Raw genomic sequence first — 16,370 nt, 5'->3', positions numbered from 1 at the left:
TTATTATATGGAAAATATTTTGCTTAAATCTCAGTACCCAAACTCATAAGAGACAGTACTGGAAAAGAAATCTAGAGATCAATCTCACTTAAAATATTTATGAATGGGGCACCTGCGTGGCTTAGTGAAGTGTCTGCCCTTGGCCTAGGTCATGATCCCAGGCTCAGGGAATGGAGCCCCACATTGAGCCCCACTTTGGGATCCCTGTTGAGCGGAGAGTCTGCTTCACTCTCTCCGTCTGTCCCTCATGCCCTGCCTACCCCGAGGCTTGTGCTCTCTTGCATAGTCTCTCTTACAGATAAATAAATAAAATCTTTAAAAATATATGTTTATGAAAAATACTAATAAAATATGTTTTACCAAAAGAATCCATGAATACTATAAAATAATATTGCATCCGATTAAGCAGGGTTTATCCTAGTAATACAAAGTTGGTTTAATATTAGGAATCACCTCAAGAGTTGCTGCCTGTGAAAACATTTTCTAAAAATTAGCATCCATTTTGAATATTTTTTAAATCTTAAAGTAAGTGTATATTTACTTAAAACGAATAAATGACTTTTTTTTGACACACACACACATCACAAAAGACTTAGTGGAGAATAGTAGATACATTTCTATTACACTATTATTTAACAGGGCTAGTAGACACTAGCTAAAGCAATCAAAAAGAAAACAAATAAGATATATAAAACTGGAAAAGAATGAATAAAATTGTCATGATTTGTAGATAATTTGGTTGTGAAACTGAAAAATACTTGAGAATAATTTTTAAGTAATTATAAAAACAAAGTTTAGTAAGGTGTCAGGGTACAAAACTAGTACCCTGGAAATTGGTACAACCTCTGTACATAGAAGAAATTTGACAATAGCTTCTGAAATTTCAAATGTTGACCTTGGATCTAGAAATTTTACCTGTGGAAATTTGTCCCTTACATAGACGGGGCATGTATAAGATTATTCAATGACCCATCATTTATGATAGCAAAAGGTTGACAATAACAAACATTCGATAATATGGGCTATTGAAACAATCTTTGCATGGCTATAAAACACACTACTTTAACTGCTCAAAGGAGTGAAATAGCTTTATTTATATATTTTCGTAATGCAACAATCCTCAAGATACGTTGTTAAGTGAAAAAGCAAATACAAACCATTCATGTAAAGTTAAAAGAATACACTTGTACATGCTTGTATAAGCACTGATTATCTCTGAGTGATATGAAAGAAGTTGATAATCATGAATGTATCTAGAGAGGGGTCCTGGTGGTTGGCCTTATGAGAAAGACTTTCTACGGTATGAATTTTTAATGTCTGTCCTATGAACATGTTGATAAATGTGTTGGTGAAATAAAGGACCGCTTATCTCAGTGGTAATAACCACAGTTGTTATGGTAACTACTCTTGGTTCATCCAACTGGAAAACAGCAGAAAAAAAAAATCACTTAAACTGTGGTAGATAAAAAAAAAAAAAAAAACTGTGGTAGATAAAATTAAACTTCCCATGGGACTAATTTTATGCAAATTTATACTGTTTTATTTTTTTGAATATACTTTTTGAATTCTCTCACCAAACAAAAATATATTAAGAAAATATAAATCTTATCCAGAATAAATGTTAATGTGATGTTTATTTAGTGATAAATAGTTAATTTAATAAGAAGGATTTTTTTTAAGGAACTATATCCAATATCCAATACTTCAATATCCAATAAAATTAAGTACTGCTAGTAGGTACTTACCCGTGGCCTAAAGGCTTTATTTCCCAATCATACAGAAAAGTAGCATATCTCTCCAAGTAAAAACACAATCATGAAGAGATCACACAAACGAAGACTTTGGGCTTTGATACAGTCAAGTAAATATTCCCAGGTGTCTTATTAATCAATTTGAAATGGACAATCTATTTGTCTCTATGGCCAAATAAACCTAATGAAACTGTTGTATTACAACAGACTTTTACTAAGACTTCACATCGTACCATCTTATGCCCAGTTTATGAAACTTGTAGTGACTTATGCTAGGTAAACACTTATCTCCAAAACTTGGAGCCTCAGAGATAGAAAAGTGGGACAGAAAAAAAAAAAAGTTAACTTTTTTTGTCTTCATGAGCAAGAAATGGATCACAAATAATAATGTTCAGTTACAAAACTCAAGCTTTGTGTAAACTACTTCTTCCTCTGAGTCATCCCTCATTGGTGGTCTACTAATAACACATCATTCACAGCTAGATGTTGGTGTTTTTCCTTTGAACATAAACAACTTCACAGAACATTGACATCAGAGAAGGTCATTCTGTGACCATGATAAAGTAGTAAAAAAAAAAAAATACTTCATAATTTTATCTCAGAACAGATAAAAACAAGGCCATTATGCAAACCACAAAACTACCACCCTCTCCTAATATAAGTGAATGCCACTTCTTTCCTATTTAGAGCTTTGATCTTACTCTAGTCATCCTGCTCTGTTGATGTTTTATTAAGAAAATCAATCAGCATTGTCTCTGCTTCCAGACAGCTTCCAATCCAGGGCAAATATCCAGTTACTTAGACCTTCCCCAAATTACCAAACACTTTGCTGAAATGTCTACCATTCTCCATAGTGTGTGGTCTCCCTCACTGCAATGGGCAACAAACCCACCTTGCTCAACTACAATATATTCTTGGTGGCCTCTGGCTGGAGAAGCAAAAGAGTTGCCTATACCCAATGACACATTCTTCTTCAATTCTCTCTTAAGCACACACCAATCAGACTTTCAATCATACCAAGCCACTGAAACGGCTCTGCAGTGTCATCAGTGACTTCTAGGAGATTGATTCCAATGGTCAATCCCCAGTGCTCTTGTTACTTGACAAACAGTAGCATTTGCAGAGTACTGGTCATGTTCACTTGGCACCTACTACACTTGATTTTCCTCCTCCTTGGCCTGCCATTCTTCATTGCCTCCTTTCCAGATCCTGCCTCAACTCCTTAATTCCTAAGCATGGTATACCCAAGGGCTTAGGTCTCTGACTTCTATCTGTACTTACTCCCTTCACAACCTCCAGTCCCATACTTGTAAACATTTATGCTGATGACTTGTGTGTGTATGTTCCTTCACTCCATCCTAAAATATGTATATCTTGATATAAAGAAGTCTGACTAAACTGGAATAAATATGTATTCATTGCATATTCATCCCATTCAACTCCATTTACTCTGATCTCCACATAATGGCTGTTTGTATTCAGCATTTAAAAACATATGGCAGATATCTCAAACCCTGCAGTGGCTTACATCTCACTAGTACTAAAAGCCAGTCTATGCAAAATCTACATGATCCACTCCCCTCACACTCATACACAAACCTACCTCTGAAACACTGTTCAAGTTCTTCAAGGCAGAATTCAATTATTCAAATGCATTCAAAAGATTGGAACTCAAACACAAAGTTTTAGGACAAAAAAAATTGAATTCAAATCAATGAGCATGATGTGGGATTTTTTATTTAGATGTTTTTATAACAGACTAAGATGAATGAATGACTGCCGGATATACTGGTAACCTTGAAATGTGTCAGAGCTCTTGGGATAGTGGGTCCTTCCCACCCCAGATATTTGATGAATCATCTTCTCCCAGGATCCTGAGAGCCTCCCACAACCCACTCAGTCCCCCTCTTTTTCTTTTTAGCTACTCAGGGGTCATTCCATATACCTCTGCCACACCTTCCCAGAAACAGATCAGCAAACCCTATTAATGTCTAACCGCTGCTTTGCACCAAGACTTAATCTAGCAAACCTGAAATAGAATATGCCAAGCACAGCATTATCTTTATTCAACAAAAAATATGTTAGTTAAAGCAGCAAGAATAATAAAGGATCACAAAATGTTAGATTTACATTAGCTCTTAGATATGATCTAGCCCAGGGGTTTTGTCTGTAAAGGGCCAGATAATAAATATTTTAGGTTTTGTGGGTCATGCAGCCTCTGCTGTACTGACTCAGCACTGCTAGTGTAGAGCAAAAGCAGTCACAGAAAACATGTAAACAAACGGCTGTGGCTGTGTTCCAATAAAACTTTATTTACACAACTATGCCTCAGGCTGAATTTGGCCTATGGGATATACTTTGCGGACTCCTGATTTAAACCTACTCACACATTTCATAAATGTAAACAAAGTAATTTGACACAAAGAATAAGGGTGACCCCATGCTCCTATTGACCAGGATAATCTCAATATGTGCCTGTTTTCTCTATATAATTACTAATTATCCCCTTATTAACTTTCTCAAAAGCATCCTAGTTTGGATAACAAATTATACGGTCACCTTTTATAATGCCATGTCCTTCAACTTATGTAAATCCCCATATTTCTGATGTAGTAACAATACCCAAAAATAATTTAAAGCTGAGTAAACATGTAGCACAGATAACAGTAATGTTTAAAAACTACCAAAGTTAGTTGAAGAGGTCTATAAAATTGTTCAAAGTTTTAATAGACTGATGGTAAGCTATTTTCTAAAAATCAATAAGTAATGTTGGATAATGGAATAAAAGATTCAATATTTGTTATATGTTATTTAAAGATAATGTGATTATAACTATTCAAGAAAAACATTAGTTTTCTTGGAAATGTACAATCTTTCAAAACACTAATAGCATTAAATATTTAGAAAACTATAGGCCCAACATTTGCCAAGTTATCTTAAGTTACAACTTCAAATTCTACCCTTTGACATATTCTATGAGTTTACTTCTTCCAGTTGGATACTCTTCCTTGATGTTCTAACATGGCCTTAGGGTCAGGCATGGCCATGGTTGAAGCACTTTCTAGCTCTGAATGCTACAGCAAAGCAATCAGCTCTGAGGATTAAAGAGAAGAAGAGATTTCATGAGTTTGCATTTCTTTCCTGTGCCTCTGAGTCTTCCATCAGCTTGGTTCTGACTTTTAGATTGGGTCCAGAGTCTCAAAAACTCAACATAAGATGTGGTTAAAACACAATTATAGACTGAATGTTTGTATCTCCCCACCCCAAATTCATATGTTGAATCCTTAACCTCAAATGTGATCGTATGTGAAAATGGGGCCTTTGGGTAGTACTTTGTTCTAGAGAAGGTCATGAAGGTGGGTCCTCATGATGGGATTAGAGCCTTTTTTTTTTTTTAATTTTTTTTAAATTTATTTATGATAGGCACACAGTGAGAGAGAGAGAGAGAGAGGCAGAGACACAGGAAGAGGGAGAAGCAGGCTCCATGCACCGGGAGCCTGACGTGGGATTGGATCCCAGGTCTCCAGGATCGCGCCCTGGGCCAAAGGCAGGCGCTAAACCGCTGCGCCACCCAGGGATCCCGGATTAGAGCCTTTATAAGGAAATGCCAGCGAACTCTTTCTCTCCCCACTCCCGCTCTTCCTCCTTTCCATATGAAGATACAGCAAAAAGGAAGCCATCTACAAGCCAGAAGGAGGATTCTCACCAGAAACAGAATCTGCTGGCACTTTGATCCTGGACTTCCTAGCCTCCCAAACTGTAGGAATTAAATGTCTTCCAAGTCCCAAGTCTACAGTATTGTTATAGCAGCCTAAGCTAAAACATCCAGCTTCCCACAACAGCATCTGTGAATGAGCTTACCACAACGCATTCTCCAGCAGAAATAGAATTGGTCCTTACTGATACAGCATGAGGTTTGATTTGGGACATTCAGTGATAACATGCCCATAGGTATTTTTTAATGTCTTAGAGGAATTATAGTTTTAAATAGCTTTGAAAAGCATGCTATTAGATTTATGTTTTTAGAAGAAGTTGCATTTTAGAAAGTAATTTTACTCCTGGATAAAATATTTTATTTTCGTTACAAAGTTATATGGATTAAGCTTGGGGTATCATTCCAGATAAAAATGATAAAAGTTTATTTCACAGTTTAAGATATTGTCAACATTTTTAGCCTATCCTACTAAACTTGGGCCTGAGGCTTGCACATCATTCAGCTGTCATCTGCCCAAAATAAAATCTTATCTTTTGAGACATCTGTGTAAGTGGCTAAAATGCTGAAAGACATGTAGTTATTCATTGCTATTGTTTTCAAGTTTAAATACGAAAGTAGGAGAAAAATAGCCTCCTTTAAGATCATCAGGTAGGGGCAGATTGTGTACCGTGTAATTTATAAATCAGGCTGTTTTTTCACATTTTCCATAAACCACTCACTTAAATTTTGATGCTAACCTACTTGAGAGCAAGGATCATATTTTGGATTAAAAGTTTGTCAGTAGGGGCATGTGGGTGGCTCAGTTGGTTAAGCATCCGGTTCTTGGTTTTGGCTCATGTCATGATCTTGCTTTGTGAGATCGAGCCCCATATGGGGCTTTGTGCTCAGTGTGTAGTCTGCTTCAGATTCTTTCTCTCTCTCCCTCTGCCCTTCCCCTTTCGTGTGCGCTCTCTCTCTCTCTCTCTCTCAAATAAATAAATAAAATCTTTTTAAAAAAATTAAAGTAATAAAATAAGTAAAAATTTGTCAGTAACTCTCTAGTTATGCCAAGGATCCTAGTTGGAAAAAAAAAAAAAAAAAGAATCCTGGTTGACCATGACAACTCTTGGAAATTCTTAACTACCAAAGGCTTTATCTAAATTATCTATCAGTGAATCTTTTGGAGTGCATTGAAAGGTCAATGCACACTTCTCAGCTCCTTCAGGAATTTTGATACGTAACAATATGCCACAGCCTAATTGTGGGGGAATTGACTTTAGGCACTGGACAGGTCTCGACCATGTTCATGTGGGTTAAGGGGAAGAAAAACAAGAAAGGACTAGCAGGCCTATCAAATACAACCTTCACTTACTAACTCTAGAATGAAATAGGGCCATGATGTAGCAACAGCATCCTCTGGTTTACATCATCCACAACCTGGAAGCAGTATGGAAATTACCTAAGGTTCAAAGGGAGTAAAAGCAATCCTTTGTTTCTTCTCACTACATTTCTACTCTTGTATTTACTAAAGGGAAAATCAGAAGAATTAATCAATGCTTAGGAAGAAGGACAGTATCCAAGTTAGTGTTATGGAGTCAGTTGAGTGTCCACCAAAATCTGTCTTGCTTTGAGCACATTGCCAGGCTATATTATACAGTCTTCTTCTCAGTTATGTGTGTGACCATGTGACTAGGTTCTCAATGATTCAACTTGAAAAAGTGAGATATGCTATTTTTATAAAGTATGAACCTTATTTCTTTTCTCCTTTGTGAAAACTGGAACCTACTAGAAGAATTAGTGTAAGTATATTGGTAATCAACCCCCAACCCGGCCTGTAGACTTGGGACTTCTGCTTCTTCATGAGGTATTATAAAGGAAACATCCATTCTCTCTCTACTTCTCACAAGTTTTTTCCAAACAGAAGGGGATTGATTTATCTGGCTGGTGAAACTGAGCACAAGATTCACTCTTCCATGTCTGTCCTGGTCTCATGTCTCATCTTCTTCCTATTCTCAAAGTGTTCCTTTTCTTTTTAGTCCCTTCTGTTCCTAGCTAATAAATATACTTGGGAGGCTCCTTGGGAGGACCTAGAAGCCCATCTTTTTGGCTTTTTCTTTCATAGACTTAACAAGTACACTATAGGCTAGAATTTTCAGGGAAACTATCTGGATAAGTGCCCTTATAAGCCACATTCTTTAGATACAACCCTTTCCAATTGCAAGCCTCCAGTCCAGATCAGGAAAAGGGGAGATCATTGAAAGCTCCTTTTTTTTCTTCAGACCCAAGCATAGTCTCTGTTCAACCCAAGGTATTTACTATATTATGTTTGCCAACTGGATTTCTGGATGCATTTCTCAATTTGTTTCAGAATCTTCAGAGAAAAAAGGATGGAATTGTTTTGCACCTTTATACCTCAAATGAGAGGGCAGCACCTCAAAGAAATATTACAAGGCCCAATAATTATTTACTTCATTATATTGCCTCTGCTTTGAGAAATATGAATTTTGACTTATTAGGTATATGGACACAACCATTCTGGATGATTTTTTAGCATGACTATCAATAGTTTTAAAAATATGCTATGGCTAAGATAGCTACAGGTCCACCACAGATTTCTGTATCCCTTCACCTAGGGTGGAATGACTAAGTTAGGCAGGGTCATTTCCCATGCCATGTAAGTGATGCTATGTGACTCACTCTTACCAGGGGAACATAAATGGATGTGAGGAGCATCATGTATGTGCCACACAACATAAGGGGTATACTTTTGCCATCCTTTATTTCTCCCTCCACTGGCTGAAGCACACTTGTGTGATAGTCCTGGAGACCTTATTCAGAAGATGGTGGAACTCAGTACCACCAGAGAGAGAACCAGTAACACCTACTTTGAATTCCAAGTAATAAATAAACTGTATTTGAGCCATTACACATTTTTTAGTGTACCTGCTACCCCAGGCAGCCTACCATAATAATAGCCACCCAATAATAACCTTGGTCCAATGGCTACCTACAGCCATTGGACCAAAGAAATAATCACAGATAACACAAAAAAGTCATGTCCAACAATGCTGTTACGGCATTTTATGACAGCGAAGCCACTTGGAGGCAACCATAAGGTCAAACAAAAGTCAGTGACGTAAGTAAATTTATTTATGATAAGATATTCTTAAGCATTTAATGTATATTTTAATTTAGATCAAAGGATATAATAATAATTTTTAAAACAGCTAATTAATACCTACGGAAGTCTTTGCCACATTTCAGACACTGTTCTGAAATTTAATCTTTACAATAACCGTGCTATATGCTTTTTATGGATAAGAATGCCAAGGTGCAGAGGTAGAATAACTTACCTCAGGTCACACAGCCAATAAATGGGGGGGCTAAGAAATGCACATAAAATAATATGTGAAAATGCCTAATAGATAAGAAGACTAAGAAGCAGAGAACATAATAGATGTACATTCTTGTCTCTATTATTTCAAATGAGTGGATCAGGTCAGTTGGGGGTCATTCATGCATTCATCCATTTATTCATTCATCCATCCATTCAAAAATATTTCTTGAGTGCTTGCTACTTGTCAGGCACTGCTCATGAGCAGAACATGACATTGACTTCACAAGCCTTTCATTCAAGTAGGAGAAACATAAGAAACAAATTAATATGTAATAAAATGTTGGCTTGAGAATTGCTGTGAAGTGAAGCCAGGAAAGGGCAAACAGGACACTCGCTTAAGGAAGGATCATCAGAAAAGGTCTGAGAGAGAAGGAAGGAGGCCATTCAGAATCCCGAAGGACAATTTTGTTATTGGCAGAGGGAAATGCAAAAACCATAAGGAAGGAACAAACCTGCAGTGTCTGATGAAAACCAAGGTGACTGTAATGGAATGCATGGAGAGGACAGAGGGAGAGTGGAGTCAGGCAAGTCCAGTCTGCACATGGCTTTGCCAGGAAGGAATTTGGATCCATTTTGGGTGAAGTGAGAAGTGTGGCAGGTTGAGTTCCCTGAGACAGACTCCAAGGTGGAAATGCATGGGCAGGATGCTTCCGGGAAGGGATCTTAGGCCTCTATATCTACAGAAGAGTGAAAGAAGCAGGATTAGCGAGGGAGAAGTTGGACCATGATGTAGCCTGTCCCATCAGGGGCTCTGAAGCCAAAATGGCTAATACAATGCAGGCTCAATATTACTGTATCAACCATCAGTGGATGAAGGCAGTCTTGAGGGAGACCTTGATGAGGCAACATTCTTCAGCAGAGCAATTCCTAAAGAAACCCAGCTGAGGGCTGTCAGCTACCACCTATCCAGCATCTGAGGAAATTAGTGCTTTAGTCCTGGGGAGAGGTATCAAAAACATCCACTCCCAAAAGCCACTGGGAGGTTTTGAGCAAGGGACTGACATGATTGGAATCATCTTTCTAAGGGCCATTCAGGCTGCTGTGAGAAATTATTGTGGGAACAAGAGCAGAAGCATGGAGACCAGATAAAAGATGAGTGACCACTTTGGGTTTCTGGTCTTACATGTTCTAAAAAGTAAACCAGGAAGCAGCATGAAGCCTAATAGGCATCCGAAGACATTTATTTTCTTTTTTTTCAAAGAGCTAAAAAAAATTATTTCTTTATGAGAGAGAGAAAAAGCACACATACGCAAGCATAGGGAGAGGGCAGAAGGAGGGGGTGAGAAAGAATCCTCAAGCAAACTCCTTGCTAAGATGGAGAATGTGGGGCTCCATCCCAGGACACCCAAGATCCTGACCTGAGCTGAAGCCAAGAGTCAGCCCCTCAACTGACTGGGCCACCCAGGTGCCTGAGCAATCTCTTGATTAGTCATATCAGAGAATCAGAGCATCCTTTGGAGAATTCCACTTACACTTTTGAAATGAGCAACAAAGTCTGAAGAAAGTTACATCTATTAGAAGGCATCATCAGTCCCACTTCAAAGAGAGGCAATGCCATAATCACTTTCTACAAATGTAATAATAAATTGGTTCAGAAAATTGATATCATAAAAATAAAGATCTGAACCATAAGGGTGACTTTGCTAATATGCCATTAAGAAAGTTGTGACTGCAAACTGAAATTGCCAATATAGACAAAACAGGAAATGCAGATTTTCCTACCCTCTGGAGGAACCATCTTTTGTCCAAGCTACAGAAAACTTTACTGCAATAAACACAGAAATAGGTATGTATGTGCACAATTTTAGACCAAAAATCTATGCTAAATTATCTGCTATGTGAACTTAGCAGATCATAGATTTAACTAGTCAATATTTTTTCCAGTTTGGATCCTAAAATATCTCTCCTCAAGAAAGTGGTTCTGACTAGCCAATAGGATCCAACAGTACATTAAAAGGATCCCACCATGACCAAGTGGGATTTATTCCTGGGCTGCAATAGTGGTTCAACATCCACAAATCAATCAATGTTATACACTACATTAATAAAAGAATGGACAAGGACCATATAATCCTCTGAATAGGTGCAGACAAACCATTTAACCAAGTACAGCATCCTTTCTTGATTAAAACTCTTCACAGTGTAGGGATGGAGGGAACATAGCTCGATATCATAAAAGCCAGCTTCGAAAAGCTCACAGCAAAAATCATTCCCAATGGGAAAAATCTCAGGTGTCCACTATACAACATAGTACTAGAAGTCCTAGCCTCCATAATCAGACACCAAAAAGAAATAAAAGGCATCCAAATCAGCAAAGTCAAACTCTCACTCTGTGCAGATGACATGATATTCTTTATGGGAAACCCAGAAAGACTCAACCCCCAAATTGCTAGATTTCATACAGGAATTCAGCAAAGTGGCAGGATATAAAATCAATGCCCAGAAGTCAGTGGCATTTCTATACACTAACAATGAGACAGAAGAAAGAGAAATTAAGGAATCAATCCCATTGGCAACTGTACTTAAAACCATAAGATACCTAGGAAAAAACCTAACCGAAGAGGCAAAAGATCAGCACTCAGAAAACTATAGAACACTCATGAAAGAAATTGAATTCAGTTAAGTGGCAGAATATTGTTAAAATATCTGTGCTACCTAGAGCAGTCTATCCATTCCATGCAGTCCCTACCAAAATATCATCAACTTATCGCACGGAGTTGGAACAAATAACCCTAAAATTTGTGTGGAGCCAGAAGAGACCCTGAATAGCCAAAGGATTGCTGAAAAAGAAAAACCAAAATTGGTAGCATTACAGTTTTGGGCTTCAAGCTCTATTACAAAGCTGTGATCATCAAGACAGTGTGGTACTGGGACAAACACAGACACATAGATCAATGGAACAGAATAGAGAATCCAGAAGTGGACCCTCAACTCCATGGTCAACTAATATTCAACAAAACAGGAAAGACTATCCACTGGAAAAAAGACAGTCTCTTCAACAAATGGTGCTGGGAAAATTGGACAGCCACATGCAGAAGAATGAAACTAGACCATTTCCTCGCACTATACCAAAAAAATTTTAAGAACCCTAAAATGGATGAAAGGCCTAACTGTGAGATAGGAATCCATCAAAATCCTAGAGGAGAACACAGGCAGCAACCTCTTTGACCTCGGCTGCAGCAATCTCTTGCTAGACACATCTCCAAAGGCAAGGGAAACAAAGGCAAAACTGAACTATTGGGACTTTATTAAGGTAAAAATCTTTTGCACAGCAAAAAATCGACAAAACCAAAAGACACCCTACAGAATAGGAGAAGATATTTGCAAATAACATATCAGATAAAAGGCTAGTATTCAAGATCTATAAAGAACTTATCAAACTCAACACCCAAAGAACAAATAATCCAATCAAAAAATGGGCAGAAGATATGAACAGACATTTCTCCAGAGAAGACATACACATGGGCAAGAGACACATGAAAAGATGCTCAACATCTCTTGGCATCAGGGAAATACAAATCAAAAGCACAATTGAGATATCACCTCGCACCAGTCAGAATGGCTAAAATTAAGAAGTCAGGAAATGACAGATGTCGGCCAGGATGCAGAGAAAGGGGAATCCTCTTACACTATTGATGGGAATGCAAGCTGGCGCAGCCACTCTGAAAACCAGTGCAGGGGTTCCTCAAAAAGATGAAAATAGAGCTACCCTATGACCCAGCAATTGCACTACTGGGTTTTTACCCCAAAGATATACATTTAGTGATCCAAAGGGGCACCTGCATCCCAATGTTTATAGCAGCAAGTTCCACATTAGCTAAACTATAGAAAGAACCCAGATGTAAAATTGACAGATAAATGGATAAAGAAAATGTGGTGTATATATATATACAATGGACTACTTCTCAGCCACCAAAAAAAAAAAAAAAATGAAATCTTGCCATTTGCAATGATGTGGATGAAACTAGAGGGTATTATGCTAAGTGAATTAAGTCAATCGAAGTCAATCGAATTATCATATCATCTCACTCATATGTGGAATTTAAGAAACAAACCAGAGGATCATAGGGGAAGAGAGGGAAAAATAAAACAAGACGAAATCAGAGAGGGCGATAAACCATAAGACACTCTTAATCATAGGAAACAAACTGAGGCTTGCTGGAGAGGACAGGGTGTGGTGGGAGGATGGGGCATTAAGGAGGGCATGGGATGTAATGGGTACTGGGTGTTATATAAGACTGATGAATTACTGACCTCTACCTCTGAAACCAATAATGCAAATGTTAATTAATTGAATTTAAATAAAATTCAAAACAAACAACAGAGAAAGTGGTTCAGAAACATTGCTGTGCATGAGAGCCACCTCAGATGCTTGTTTAAAATGCAAGTCCCAGGCTCCAACCCTAAGATTTGATACAGGTCTAGGTGTGGCTCAAACACCCAGAATAATTCTGATAGAGGTGGTTGATGGGTAGTCTTCCAGAAACTAAGGGAACATTCCCGGGAAACAGAGGGCAACTAACTTTCTAATGTGGTCAGGTTATCTTGGTAAGTAGAGCAATGATATGCAATTGTGAATGGATTTATGGTCATTACCACCATAAATATACTCTGGCCAAATCAGTGGTATGTCACTCTTCAACATGCCTGAGTTTAAAATACCCTCAGCCACAAAATCCTGTAAAGCCAAGTTCATAATATTAGTGCCAGCAAAGAGCTCAGCTGAAAGCCATTAGCCAAAGGAAGTGCCACAGACAAAATCACAGGAAGACAGGTAATCACTTGTACTTATCACCACATCTACTACATTGCATAAGAAAGTTTTGGTTTCACACCCAAAGTGAAAGGAAAACTTAAAATCCCATAAATAATACATTGAAGAGAGCAAAGTTGTTTTAATGCAGTATCTGAAGAGGCCCTGCGAAGATAAAAGGCTCTTTTCAGTATTTATCTTGCTGGAAGAGAACAAGGCAGGCAGTGAGGCAGACTTGTAATTGACCCAAAAGTGTATATGAGAAATGAACCAAGGACAGTGTGGATTTAAAAGCTTCATAATAGAAAGAGCACAATAAGGTAAAAGTCCAGCAAATCTGCAATTCAAGTGATATGAAAACATGTTTGATTCCATATAGTGATGTACTGAATTTATATGAAATTCAACCTTTTGTTCTAGGGTATTTGGCAAGGTAAAAAATAAATTTGAGGTTATAGTTGTAGCATCCTCTCTCTCAGACATGCTAAAGGACAAAATTAATGAGGACAGCTAGTTACAAGCTTTATTGGACCTGCTAGGAAGCCAGTACATTCCACTGCTAAGCCTAGAAACCGAAATCTACATAAATATTGGATATGTAAGTCAAGGTGCTCGTTAATTCTGACCAATGAAGTCTTCTGATAAGAGCATACAGTTAGTGTTAGAGCATCTATTTGATGATTCTTATATGAACAGATATTTAAAACTGTCTTATGACCAAAGTTCTATTATTAAACATAAAGAGATCGTTATTTGATAAAAAGCCAGACACAGAAAACTACATTTGGAATAAAATAGTAGGGAAGCCTGGGTGGCTCAGTGGCTGAGTGTCTGCCTTTGGCTCAGGGTGTAATCCTGGAGTCTCAGGATCAAGTCCCACATCTGCTCCCTGCATGGAGCCTGCTTCTCCCTCTGCCTCTCTCTCTCTCTGTGTCTCTCATGAATAAATAAATAAAAACTTCAAAAAATAGAATAAAATAGTAAATTCTTAATTATCTATGAGAATCAAGAAATAAAGCAGAGCAAAAAGAGTTAACGCTTGACTTTAATATTTATAATATTTTACAGAGTTATTTTATCAACTGTTTTCTCTTAGAAAAAATAATTCATTTAAGATATGTTTTACTCTTATATCCTGAACACATTCACAATGAATAGGGATTGGCAAGGGAAGAAGGCATCAGGATAAATCATGCTGAGATTTAAAGCTTGATAATCTAGAATCAGAATACAAAAGTTAAATATAGAACTTGCACTTCCATCTTTGATAGAGTAACTAGGAGATTTGCCCTCCCACAAAAACAACCATAAAACTAGACAAAATATATGAGGCAGTTGCTTTTGGGCATGAAAAATAAGCAGCACAGAACTATGATCCTTGAGAGAAGGAAAACATACAAAATAAGCTCCCCAATAACCCAATTTTCTGCCTGGAGCAAATTCCTTTTGTGGTAGGGAGGTGGAACCCAGGCCAAGCAGCAGTCTCAATGAGCTGAGATGAGCAGAACAGACTAGACAGCTGAGGCAGCTGGAATATGCAGGGCCTGTTATTAGAGAAATGGGATAACCCCAGAGAGTCACTCCATACACCTGCATAAACCTGAGTCCTTGGCCAAGGGCTGTGCTATGCATACGCAGGGTATACCTATGAAGCAAGGCTCACCTGCCTTAGGGCTGAGACCTGTATGGTGACATCAGAGGTTCGGGGTACTGAGAAACACTGGGACTCCAGTCCAATCAGAGTACAGTTTGCTCACTAAACAGCCACACACTTAGGTAAGACATGTGCCTTAGAACAAAGTTTTTAAAAAAAGAGATTCTCCTAGTAAAAAATATAAAGAAGACACATAGGACAATAAGGACTTGCCTTAATTCAACTGGCTACCAAAACAAAATCCAATACCCTTTAAAAGAAAATAAGGTAATCCAGATGCTATAGAACATATCACCCACCCCATACAATATGCAATAAAAATTATAATAATAAAATAATAATAAATGCAATGGGCATTTGAATAAGAAGGACTGCAGAGCTCATAAGAAAAGGAAAAAAGAAACTCATAGTCAGTCATGATCCAGATGTAGAGAAAGATGAATGAATGTACAGATGGTGAAAACTAAAAAAATCAAATGGATAGACAGAAATGAGCTATAAAGGGTTGTATATCTCCTCTTGTGACACACTAGTGGGGGATGTGGCAAAGGCCAGAGGTTCAAGCCTCAATTTTCCATCCGAGGTATCTTCCCATGGCTCTTTTTCTCTTCCTAAAGCTGAGAAATGTCCCTCCTAAATCTTCCTTTAGAACACAGTCTACATTGAATTAGACTTGAGCAAACTAAAAAATGGTTACTTCCCCAAATTTTTTACCCCATTCTTGGAAGTCCAATTCCTCTCATTTTCCCCAGGGTCAGAGATTGACACCCCCCCCCCGCCCCCGCCCCAGAAATAATGACTAAGAATCAGGAGCAAAGTGAAGGGAAGAAACATAATTGATAGGATCTTTCAGGAGGGAAGCAACCACAGCTATTTACTCTGAGGCTTTTCATCCTTCAAAAGAATAAGTAAAGGCCTCATACTTTAATATCCACACTTTTATTTGCCATTAAATTATTATGATCCAATTATAAATCGTATTTTCTAAATTTAAGTCTTATTCAGAACAAATGTTAAAATTAATACTTATATACATCAAATGTTGTTGGAATGTAGGAATTTTATTGTTTTATTGATGACATAAAGGGTAACTGGTTGCTCATTTTGTCATTCACCTTTAT

Source organism: Vulpes vulpes, chromosome 13, assembly GCF_048418805.1.
Source record: "Vulpes vulpes isolate BD-2025 chromosome 13, VulVul3, whole genome shotgun sequence".
Taxonomy (NCBI): Eukaryota; Metazoa; Chordata; class Mammalia; order Carnivora; family Canidae; genus Vulpes; species Vulpes vulpes.
This window is presented reverse-complemented; position numbering follows the sequence as displayed.